Here is a 13128-nt window from a genome sequence, read left to right as displayed (position 1 = left end):
CAATAGAAATCTATCTACCTAAAACCTGTATTTTGTTAAGATTTGGGGGGGGAATTTAAATTTGTCTTTCCTAAGGTTAATTTTCAAAAGAGTCTCATAGCCATGTCTCACGCAAATTTATTTTGGGCGTGAAAACTTGCAAATGGCATTTACTATCTGCTCCAACAGCAGAGTATACAAACCCTTTAAAACCGTCAGCTGCAGAGCCCATAAAACCAATGAAATCAATATTTTTAGAGGGATATGAAACAATGTATCTGAATGACAACACTGTTTATATCTCTTAGTTTTGTTTGTAGACATCAATTACAGAGGCTTTATAAATTTATTATTTTTTATTTTTAAAGAAAAGCAATGGCTTTTTAAGATGTTGTTATAAATGTGTTACTCATGCAGTCCTTTCAGAATACAGATGAGACAATTAAAGCTCACAGACAGTGACCCCTAAGCCCAAATAAGTTGTTAGCAACTCCTAGTTACCCTAGGAGGACAGTTACATGATATTTACACATACTGTTGGCTGACTGCAGAAGTATCTGTTGCCTCCTGTAAACTGAAGTTAGTTGTTTATACTCATTTATCTTGCAAATAAGAAATGCATAAAATGTTTTAGAGAAAAAAAGAAATATGTACATATATTGTTTAAAGTATACTTAGCCGTCACTGAGATTATTCTTCCATGCGCATAAGTTATTTTCATTTGTCTTTGCACAGGCAAATGGAATGTTCACCTTTGCAGAATAAAGCCATAAGTATTTCTGATTTGTTGATAGTGGATGTAAATGGAGTAAACTAAATTCTAAATACCTTTTCCCCTAAAGCTTTCAGAAAATATACCATGGGAGCATCAATAGATGCTTTAGACTTTTTTTCTTTAAGTTAATTTATTTATTTTGAGAAAGGGAGAGAGAGAAAGCACTAGCAGGGGAGGGGCAGAGAGAAAGGGAGAGAGAATTCCAATCAGGCTCCGTGCTATCACTGCAGAGCCCAACTCAGGGCTCCAACACATGAATCGTGAGATCATGACCTGAGCCAAAATCAAGAGTCGGATGTCCATCCAACTGAGGCACCTCGGCACCCCAGGTGCTTTAAACTTTTTATATTCAAGATTAAAATTGCTAAATTGGTTAACCCCCCTTTGGCACACCCCTCCCCCCCAATGATACTACATAGGATAATGTACACTTGGTCTCACCGTGTTTCATGTTCAAAATGAAATACTTTAGAGGACACTGCGATGGACACACTTTTCAAATGCGAGCATGCCTCCTCTCTGTATTGCCATCTAAGACAGCATGGCCATTTTCCCAACCTGCTCTGTGTGTCCAGGGTGAGCCGGACAAGGTTTACGGGGAAGGAGATAGAAATTAGAGGAATAGGGAGAAAAGTAAGGGAAGAGAAAAGTAAAGAGAAAAAGAGAGGAAAAAGTGGCTTTCTTATTTTTCACTTTCCCAAGAAAATTCACCAGTTCAAGGGCTTTCACTTCACATCAAAGGCAGGTGACTTTGGAATATGCTGGCCTCATGACAGCAGCCACTAGCTACAGGAAAGCATTTCTTCCCCAGCAGCCAGAGGGATGTGGGTTCAGGGATACACTTCTCAAAACAGAATAAATGAGACTCCCTTTATTATGTGATCACAAGGGCCTTTCTTAGGGAGACATGAAGAATTGCCATCTTAATATTTGAATCAATGCATATTGTTGACATAATTCATTTCACCTATAACTTTCGAGCATCTGTCTAATGGGATGCAGTACATTGAGTTTGTTACTTGGCATATGGACAGTACTAATAATGCTCTGCTATTTTACTCTTTATTTTCTCACTTCGGTTTCTGAAATGGGGGAGGCAAAGTACTGCATCATAGTCTTACTACCCTACTTACACTTCTCAAACACCTGTCCTCTTCCCTGCTTCTGCAAATTGACCTCGCACTAATTTCTCAGCAGACTGGGCTGCAGGCCCATCAGAGGGACAGCTTCTTGCTGTCTGCTCCTTAATAATACTTCCTTGTTACTCTCTCACTCTTCCCAGATCCTATCTTGACTTAGTTCCTGCCTTATGTAAACTCCATGGGTATGCGTTGGTGAGATGTTAATTTGGGAAGCATGGCTTGCAATCTGTGGAGTACCAAGAACAGCTGGTGCTGCTGCTGTTTAGTTTTTCTTGGCAGATGGACACAGAGAGAATTACGAATGGGGGAATTTGCTTCAGTCTTGGCTGCCACTTCCTACAGAAATGTTACATTCGCCAGCTCTCTTTCTCCTATGCCGCTCTAGCACCAGGGCATAGTATTTTAATGCGTTCCCCTCAATGCATGGTCCAGAGCTTCCTGCATAGCCTTTGTTCTAAGCTTCACACTCAGTAGCCCTTTGGCTACTTGACCACAGTGAGAGGCAGATTTGATTATACTTCAGCAGCTTGAAGTATGCACTAACTATATGCCGTTCCATATCCCTAAGAATTTTAGCTCAATACTTAACTGTGTTATCGTCCATTTGTTTATTAAAATAAGCGTCAGTGAGCATCTTGGTCTTCTAGAATTTTAGCTCAATACTTAACTGTGTTATCGTCCATTTGTTTATTAAAATAAACAAATCCTAAGAATATCCCCAAGAATTTTAGCTCAATACTTAACTGTGTTATCGTCCATTTGTTTATTAAAATAAGCGTCAGTGAGCATCTTGGTCTTCTAGTCTGTTATAACAAAATACCACGTACTGGGTGGCTTCAATGACAGAAATTGATTTCTTACAGTTCTGGAGTCTGAGATGTCCTCTATCAAGGGGCTCGTCAATTCAATTCCTGGTGAAGGTCTTCTTTCTGACTTGCAGATGGACATCTTCTTGGTCTGTCCTCACATGACAGAGAGAGAGAGAGAGAGCTCTGGCCCCTCTTCCTCTTCTTATAAAGGTACCGGTCTCAACACAGGGGCTCCACCCTCATGACCTCCTTTAAACCTACCCCAAGACCCCACATCCTCATACCAAAGTCTCCACCTCCTAATACCATCACATTGGAGGTCAGGATTTCAACATGTGAATTTTAGGGAGACAAAACCATTCTGTCCATAGCAGCAAGTTCTAATCTATGTACCATAAGTTAAATGTAGAAATTAATATGGTTTGAACCATCAGCACAATCTTGATATCAAAACATTTTCATCACCCCCAAAACTTGTGTCCCTTTGCTGTTAATTCCTGTTTCCTACTCCCAGCCAGCCTCTGGAAACTACTATGTTTTTTGTCACTATAGTTTGCCTTTTTTAGAATATCATTTAAATAGAATCATGTAGTGTGTAGGTTATCTTTACTATCTTGCTTCTTTCATTTAGTTTCATGATTTAAAATCTATTCATGTTCTTGTGTATATCATTAGTTTCTTCTTTCTTTTTTTCCCCCCCCGGGTTTATTTATTTTCCAACTGATGGATATGTGGGTTGTTTCCAGTTTTTACCTATATGAATAAATCTTCTATAAATGTTGGAGGACAAGTCTTCCTGGAAACATAAATTCTCATTTTGGGGAGTAATGTCTAGGGGCAGAATCAGTGGGTTGTATGAGCATAAGTTTAGTTTGATAAGAAAGTATCACCCTAAACTTCAAATTGCATACCATTTTGAATTTCTTTCAGCAATATATGAGTTCCAGTTGCTCTATATACTTGCCAGAACTTGTCAGTTTTTAAAAAATTTTAGAGGCACCTAGGTGGCTGAGTCAGTTGTGTTCCAATCTTGACCTCAGCTCAGGTCATGATCTCACAGTTCATGAGTTCGAGACCCATGTCAGGCTCTGAGCTGGCTGTGTGGAGCCTGCTTGAGATTCTCTCTCTCTCTCTCTCTCTCTCTCTCTCTCTCTCTCTCTCCCACCCCCTCCCTGCCCCTTACCCACTCATGCTCTCTCTCTCTCAAAATAAAAAATAAACTTAGAAAAACTTTAACCATCTTAGTGTGTTTTCAGTGGTATGATGCTTTATTATGAATTTCCATATTGACTAATGATATTCAAGATCATTTCGTGTGCTTATTTGCTATTTGTATATCCTTATTTGGTGAATTTTCTATTCAAATATTTTATCCATATCTTATTGAGTAATATTTCTCATTATTGTAAGAGTTATTTGTATTTTCTGTATACCAGTCCTTTATTAGACATATGTTATGCAAATATTTTTTCCCAGTCTATGGCTGTCTTTTCACTTTCTTAACAGTATCTTTGAAAGTGGGAAAAAAACCTTTTACTTTTTGATATTTTATCAATATTTTATTTCATGGTTAGTGCTTTTTGTATTCTACCTAATGCATCTCTGCTACCCCAAGGTCACAAATTTTGGTGTGTTTTCTTCTAGAAATTTTAGAGCTTTAGGTCTTCTTTTAGGTGTATAATTCATCTTCTTCTAGTTAATATTTTACATGATATGTGGTAGAGTTTGATGTCCATTATTTGCATTTGGATATTCAAATGTTCTAGCACCATTTGGTGAATACAGTTCCTGTTATCCTTAAAATGCCCAGAAGCATAAATCTTCCAAGTATGGCTTTGATAGATTCTAGATATAGTTTATATGTTATAATTTTAATTTAATATAATTATATTTTTCCAAACAAAAGATGTATTGATATGTTTTACTTTTATGAGTTTTCATTTAGAATAATCACAAATACAGGGCTCCTGGGTGGCTGAATTTGTTAAGCATCCAACTCTTGGTTTTGACTCAGGTACTGATCTCAAGGTTGTGAGATTGAGCCCAGTGTTGGGCTCCATGCCGGGCGTGGAGCCTACTTGAGATTCTCTCTCTCCCTCTCCTCGCTCATGCTCTCTCTCTCTCTCTGAAAAAAAAAATTCAATTAATTACAAAGTCAAAAGATACTCCTATCACTATTTCCTATATCAAGCTAATGGAACACCCAAAACGATTTAGTAATAGCATCGCTTCCATTTGGACAAAGACTGTATGTATTTCTATTCTGAAAGAACTGACAGTTATATCATTTAAGCAAGGAGGACCTTGTGTTCTAGTAAGTATTTGTGGAAAATTATTAGGTGAAGCCCTACAGTGAAAAGGCAGTTACTGTTTACAGGAGCTATATTTGAATTCACAATATGCTTATCTCTAAAATTTGGAGAGAAATCAATACAAAAACAAAAACCTAGTGGTTAACATATTTTCTCTGTGGGTTTTTGTATTGATTTCTCTCCAAATTTTAGAGATAAGCATATTGTGAATTCAAATATAGCTCCTGTAAATAGTAACTGCCTTTTCACTGTAGGGCTTCACCTAATAATTTTCCACAAATACTTACTAGAACACAAGGTCCTCCTTGCTTAAATGATATAACTGTCAGTTCTTTCAGAATAGAAATACATACAGTCTTTGTCCAAATGGAAGCGATGCTATTACTAAATCGTTTTGGGTGTTCCATTAGCTTGATATAGGAAATAGTGATAGGAGGGTCTGTGTTTTCCATAACCATGAAATGGATCCATCGTTTATTTTCATGGTTCATATTTGTAGCTTGTCCTTATAACAAAAGTGTTTTCACTTTGTTTCAGTCATAGATGATTTATATATTAACTTGATACATTAAGCCTTCTGCCTTTCTGTTGCAGAAAGGCAAGTTAGAAATCTCTAACTTGATTTGTCACCATTTTAACGTGTATAAACTCCATGCACATGCCACAATAATCAGATGACCTATTCTCGAACACGGTAAGACGACCTGACAAGAGATATCACAGCTGAACACACAAATTTAGTCTTGTTCTTTAAATAACCAAAGGGTGTGACAGACCTGGGGAATTCATTTAGGGCTTTCTTATGTGATAGAGATGTAATGTACTCTAAATCTATTCTTAATTCTCCCTTATGCAGCCTCACAGCAAGATTTCGCACATGCAAATGAGAGTTTGTTAAAAAGACGCCTGAAAAAAAAATCTGTTAATTTAAGTGGCATTGAGATGCGAGAGCCAATTTTGCATCTTAATGTCAAGTTAACCAACAAATTACTGTAAACTTATGCCAAATTTTCTTTTGCATTAAGATATGTGATCTAAATGGTTAAAACATATCCAATTAAACTTTTGGGACTTCACCAAAATAAAAAGCTTTTGCACAGTAAAAGGAAGCATCAAAACAAAAAGGCAACCTGGGGCAAATGGGTGACTTAGTCTTTTAAGCACGGGCTCTTGATTGTGGCTCAGGTCATGCTCTCTTGGTTTGTGGGGTGAAACCCCACTTTGGGTTCTGTGCTGACAGCACACAGAGACTGCTTGGGATTCTCTCCCTCTCTCTCTCTCTGCCCTTTCTCCACTCACATGTGCTCTCTCTCTCTCTCTTTCAAAATAAATAAATAAATAAATAAACAAATATTTAAGATGATGTTCTCAAAAAAAGGCAACTTACTAAATGGGAGAAGATATTTGCAAATGTTTTACCTGACAAGGGGTTAATATCCAAAATGTATAAAGAATTTATACAATTCAATACCAAAGACACAAATAATTAGATTAAAAAATGGGCAGAGGACATGAATAGACATTTTTCCAAAGAAAACATGCAAATGATCAATAGAAGCATGAAAAAAATGTCAACATCACTGATCATCAGGGAATGCAAATCAAAACCACAATGAGACATCACCTTATATATGTCAGAATAGCTAAAATAGACCTAAAGAAAAAAAAAGAAATAACAAGTGTTGACAAGATGTGAAGAAAAATGAACCTCCTTGCACTGTTGGTGGGAATGCAAATTGGTGCCCTACAGTGGAAAATAGTAGGGCGTTTCCTTGAAAAATTTAAAATAGAATTACCCTATGATTCTGTAATTCCACTACTGGATATTTACCCGCCCAAAATGGAAACACTAATTTAAAAAGATACATACACTCCTATATTTATTGGAGTATTATTTACAATAGCTAAATATGGAAGCAATGCAACTATCCATCCATAGATGAATGGATAAGAGGAAGTGGTATATATATATATATATATATATACCACACATATATATACCACATATATATATACCACTTCCTCTTATCCACTATATATATATATATATATATATACATATATATATACCAACACACACACATACACACATACACACAATGGAATATTACTCAACCATAAAAAGGAGTGGAATCCTGCCATTTGCAATAACATGGATGGATCTAGAGGGTATAATACTAAGTCAAATGAGTCAGTCATAGAAAAGCAAATACTATGTGATTCACTCATATGTGGAATTGAAGAAACAAAGCAAATGAGCAAACAAAGGAGAAAAAAAGACAAACAAAAAACACCCGGACTCTTAACTTTAGAGAACAAACTGATGGTTGCCATAGAAGAGGTAGGAGAGGGGCACTTAGGTGGCTCAGTCAGTTAAGCGTCCAGCTTCAGCTCAGGTCATCATCTCACGGTCCGTGAGTTCAAGCCCTGCATTGGGCTCTGTGCTGACATCTCAGAGCCCGGAGCCTGCTTCGGATTTTGTTGTCTCCCTCTCTCTCTGCCCCTGCCCCACTCATGCTGTCTCTGTCAAAAATAAATAAATGCTAAAAAAAATTTAAAAAAGAAGAGATAGGAGAGGGGATGGGTAAAAGAAATAAAGAGGATTAAGAGTACATTTATCATGAAAAACACTGAGTAATGTGTAGAATTGTTGAATCACTACATTGTACACTTAAAACTAATATAACACTGTAATTGACACTGCAATTAAAAAACACATACAGTACTGAAAACAGTGCCTAGTACATAGTAAATGTTCAATAAATGTTATTATCATTGTCATCATAAGTGGAGAGAGGAAAAAGACCACAAATTTATATTTTAGATTTGCCCAGTGAAGAAAAGCTACATGGCATCTGGAATGGTTTGAAGAGTATCAACATTAACTATTAAATGGGGGTATTAATCAGTTGCAACTAGGAAAATAAAAGATAGCCAAGTGTACAAACCCCAAATTATTTAGATGAAGACACAGAATCTGATCATTGCATATTTTATACTTAATAAAATGTTTATGCTTAATTCATTTTAAAATTAACCATTTGGTTGCAATAACAAATTTATAGATAATGAGGAACTTTTACCAAATCTCATTAAAAATTTTTCCTTTGTGCTTTGTGACAGACTAGTTGATATAGTGTCCAGAACTATTTCATTTCTTTTTTCTCTTCTTATTGTATACAAATACCTCTTTATTTTAGGGAACCCATTCCCTGCTGCTTCAATGAATTGCCTCTTAATACCCTCTCTGAATTAGATACATTAATAAGGAATTAATAAGGAATGGCAAATGGCCGGTCAGGATATCCTATTTTCCCTGGCAAAGTCATTGATTCATCATTGAGCATATCAATTCCACTTTCTCTAAAATGCATGCATGGTGAGATTTCCTCCTCCTTTATAGTAGGTTGCAATGATCACTTGCTATTTCTACTGAGGAGAGGCTGGTTGGGGTATGTCTTTTTGAGATGATTAGTAGACAGTGTCTTAAACAATAGAAAGATACATTATTCTACTCAAACAGTGAAAATGACTGATGACTGTGTTTTTTAAGTGCAGTAGGGTGAGGATTTTAGATACACTGTGAAACATGGATCTAAGAAGCATGTGTTCCTTGATATGTGAGATGTAAGCTGTACTGCTAGGCTTACCCTTCTATTCTAGTCACTGCTTTGTGGAACTTAATGCCCCTCACAATATCCTTTTCCTGGTCCAAGTACATCCCAAATTAGAATTCTAGTCCTTTTTTTTTTTTAACTTTTATTTATTATTGATAGAGAGACACAGAGCATGAACAGGGGACGGGCCGAGAGATGGAGAGACACAGAATCTGAAGCAGGCTCCAGGCTCTGAGCTATCAGCACAGAGCCCAACGCAGGGCTCTAACTCACAAACCACGAGATCATGACCTGAGCTGAAGTCGGACGCTTAACCGACTGAATCACCCAGGCGCCCCTAGAATTCTAGTCTTAAGCTAAGGAACTTTTCATTTTGTTTTGTTTTCCTTTTTAAGTTCCTACTCTCTGATAAAAAAAAAAAAATTTGCTGATTCCAAATTTTATCCCATGGAAATTCTTACATGACATGTTGGAATATTTTAGGGTGTGTGTGGACATGTGTGTAGGTGTAGATATTTGGAAGGTGAATACCTCTGGAAATCTTTGAAAAATGAAGTAACAGGACCTAATCTGTCTGAGGTCAGTAAGTCTGGATGGAGCAAGAAAATGGGATAGAAATTGTACACATTGAAGGGCTAGTGACAAGAAGACTACTTAGGAAAGGACAAAAGTTAATGACATTTTGAAGCATAGAGATGAAATGTTTAAAATGCTTAGTAGGAATGAACCCAGATTTGTGGATGTTGTAATGGTGGGTTTTTATTTTTTACATTGATGAATAAATTATGATTATTATAGCAGAAAAACTGGTGACTTTGGTCTCATAATTCACATAGCTAGTTGTATGTATTTTTCTAGTTTCTCATATTTTGACAATTTAAACATATAAATATATCTTGAAGTTGAAGCACTTGGGTTTTGAGATGAGGAACTAATAAAGTTTGGTTGCTGACTCTAGGTCAAGAGTGAGAGAGAGAGACAAGTATTAAAGCTCTCCTTGAAATTTCTAGTGGAACTCGTCTAGAAGTCAGTGGAATGGTACAGAAATTAATAGACTGCAAGAACAGATTTATAGAGCTTCTAATTTTAATAACCTCTAGTGTATGTTAGCTTTCTAAATCTTAGTTTCTTGTTTAAAATGAATGTGATGAGGGACACTTGGGTGGCTCAGTTGGGCATCTGACTTTGGCTCAGGTCATGATCTCACAGCTTGTGAGTTCAAAGCCTCCATTGGGCTCTGTGCTGATAGCTCAGAGCTTGGAACCTGCTTCGAATTCTGTGTCTCCCTCTCTCTCTGCCCCCTCACCACTCGTGCTCTGTTTCTCTCCCTCTCTCTCTCAAAAATAAATAAACATTAAAAAGCATTTTAAAAATAAATGTGATGAGCCAGAACTCTATAAATCATTTCAAGTCCTACTGTTCTGTGTTTCTGTGTGATTGCTAAATAAACAGCTCAATCTGCTATTTTCCTGGACTGTATATTTTTGCTGCATTGCTTATATTTCTTACAGTTTTTTTTTTCCTTATTGGGGTATAATGGACAGAGAAATTGCATACATTTAAAGTGTACAATGTAATGATTCGATACACATATACTTTGTGAAATAATTGCCACAACCAGGTTAATTAACATACACATCACCTCACATAGTTATCTATTTTGTGTGTGTGCGGTGAGAATGCTTAAGGTCAACTTTTTTAGCAAATTTCAAGTACACAATTCAGTGTTATTAACTACAGTCATCATGCTGTTCATCAGATCCCCAGAACTTATTCATCTTATAACCAAAAGCTTGCACCATTTGAAGAGAGTCTCCTACTTACTCCACCCACCAGCTCCTGGTGATCACCATTCTACTGTGAACCACAATGAGATATTGTCTCAACCCGTTAGGATGGCACTTACCAAAAAGAGAAGTAACAAGTGTTGGTGGTGATGTGGAGAAAAGGGACCCCTTGTGTACTGTTGGTGGAAATGTAATTTGGTGCAACCGCTATGGGAAACAGTATGGAGGCTCCTCAAAAAAATAAAAATAGAACTACCATATGATTCTGCATTCCCACTTTGGGGTATATATCTGTAGGACACAAAATCAGTATCGTAAAAAGATATCGACACCTGTAGGTTCATTGCAGCTTTCTTTACAAATAGCCAAGATACAGATGAAATATAAATGTCTGTCAATGGGTGAATGGAACAAGAATATGGGATGGTATTCCACCACGAGAAAGAAAGAAATCCTGCCGTTTGTGGCAACATGGATGAAACACAGGACATTATGTTAAGTGAAGTAAGCCAAAGAGAGAAAGACAAATACCACATGATACAACTCACAAGTGGAATATTTTAAAAAATTATATTTATAAGTACTTTGGAGAATGACAAATAACACAGGACGCTGGGCTTATTTGCATACTTGGGGGGAGATCCTTGGGATTCTACAAAGCCTTCGTAATTAAAAAAAGGAATATTTTTCTCTTATTTTTCCAGGACTTTCACAACTGGATCTTCCAACTTTCACATCAGACAAGCCAGTCAAACACCAGACCATGAATAATTTCTTTATGATTTTTGTAAGTTTTGCTTCATCATACCCCTTATCCTGGCTGATCTGCAATCAGTACATTTTCCCTTTATATAATTTGTTGCTACACAGGTTGGAGTGATGTATTAGTATTACTATTACATTTTTTAATTTTGAACAATTTACGAGAAACATGGAAAATTACAAATGCTAAAATGGTATTATTGACTTTCTAGAAATAGTCATTGTGAACATTATGTCATAGTTGTCTCATCTTCCTCCTTCCTATTTTTTCAAGGAAATACACATGAGGTCTTTCATATTTCTTATGTGAATGCTATTCTTACTTTCACTTTCTAGCAGTAACCACTCTAATATATTTAGACATGGAGAAACTATATGTTTAAATGTAATCGCACAAGCCACGCAGGTAATGATGAGTGACAATGTGAGTTTCTAGGCACAGGTCTCTAGATTCTTGATATACTGTTCCATCTACAAGACCAGTGATCTAATTATTGGCTGAATTAAAATCATTCATATTTTGAGTCATGAATTCATATCGTTGAAATCACGTCAATGGAGATCACAATTATATGATTTTAAAATTAAAACCTTATGGCAATTTTGGTTTTAGTTCAGCTTTAGCAAGTGGCAAGGGACTTATCTTAACAACCAAAACAATCCAGATAACTTACAGAATCTAGTTTTATAAACCCTCAGAGATCTGAGTACACACAGAAACACATAAAGAACTAAACTCCAAAAATATACTTAACGGGAGAAAATTACACAATTACTTTTACCTCTGGTAGAATGGCAAGAGGAAGAGGCATCTGCTGTAGAAAAAAAAAAATGGAAATATTAGAGTGAAGACATTATCAGAAATGAAAAATTCACTAAAGAGTCTTAGCAGGAGCATGGAAATAGCAGAAAAGGAGAAGTGAACTTAAAGACAAGTTGATAGACTACATCCACACTAAAACAAAAAGAAAAATATTTGAAACAAAAGATACTTGTAACAACTCCCAATTTGTTTATAAATGGAATATCAGAAAAGGGGCAGAGGGAGAATGGGGAAGAAAGAATATTTAAAGAGATAAAGACTAAGAATTTTCCAAAATTGATGAATTATGTCAACTTATACTACCAGAAATCTTAGTGATCTCTGAACAGGATAATAGGATTTTAGAAAAGACACGAGAATCACGGTTCCTTTTCTAATCTCTGCAATCATAATGGACTAAATTAGAAAAAACACAGTAGCCCAAAGTGAATTGGCTAAAAAGAAAATTGAAGTGATATCTTTGAATAAAGACAGCAGGAATTTCAAAGGCAACTAGCAATGAATGTTTTTTGCCTGAAGTGATAAAGTATTATCTAAAGAGAAAGGAAAATAAATACTGTTAAAATTTGTAGTATTTTCAGTGAACTAGTAGTCAGCATTCCAATATGAGTGAAAATGGAGCTCACCAACAAATTTTGAATAAAGACAGAAGCTACCTCAGGAGGTATGAGTTTCCTGTCACTGGAAGTGATAGAGGGTTGACTAATGACCAACTGGAACGGAACTCAAGCTTCAGATGTATTGTTCAATTAAAGGATCATTGTCATCCTATTCTCATCTTAGCATTCTTTGATTACAGAAAAAGAAGACAAAGAACTTAATTAGCCAAGTATGTGACTTAACAAACAGCATCCTTTGCTTTTAACCTTTTAAGCAAATTAATAGAAAATTATTTTCTCTTTAATTGTTTACCAAATAATTTAAGACAATGTAACTAAACTGTAAAAATCATGAGGCACAATACTTCTAGCTACAGAAATATTTGTTAGACTTAAGATATCAGAAGAGATGCAGTTATGACCATTTAACTTGTTATGTAAAATCTATTTTGAAATGATTTAAATTATAAAGGGATTTATTCAGATCACTTCAAATTTTCAGAGAAATAACATACCTAGATAC

At 36.0% G+C, this 13128-nt stretch overlaps 1 long non-coding RNA gene across 2 annotated transcripts in view; it reads left to right on the top strand.

Annotated features, from left to right (window-relative positions):
• Positions 1 to 13128, top strand: part of LOC122242042 — a 129480-nt gene that overhangs the window by 90310 nt on the left and 26042 nt on the right. For both annotated transcript variants that reach the window (XR_006222189.1, XR_006222188.1), the window contains exon 5: positions 11126 to 11208. This is a non-coding gene — a long non-coding RNA (uncharacterized LOC122242042). The remainder of the gene's footprint in view (positions 1 to 11125; positions 11209 to 13128) is intronic.

The sequence above is a fragment of the Panthera tigris genome, chromosome C2 (assembly GCF_018350195.1).
Source record: "Panthera tigris isolate Pti1 chromosome C2, P.tigris_Pti1_mat1.1, whole genome shotgun sequence".
In the NCBI taxonomy this organism is placed as follows: domain Eukaryota; kingdom Metazoa; phylum Chordata; class Mammalia; order Carnivora; family Felidae; genus Panthera; species Panthera tigris.
Note: the sequence above shows the minus strand (reverse complement) of the source record. Positions and strands in the feature narration are given on the sequence as shown.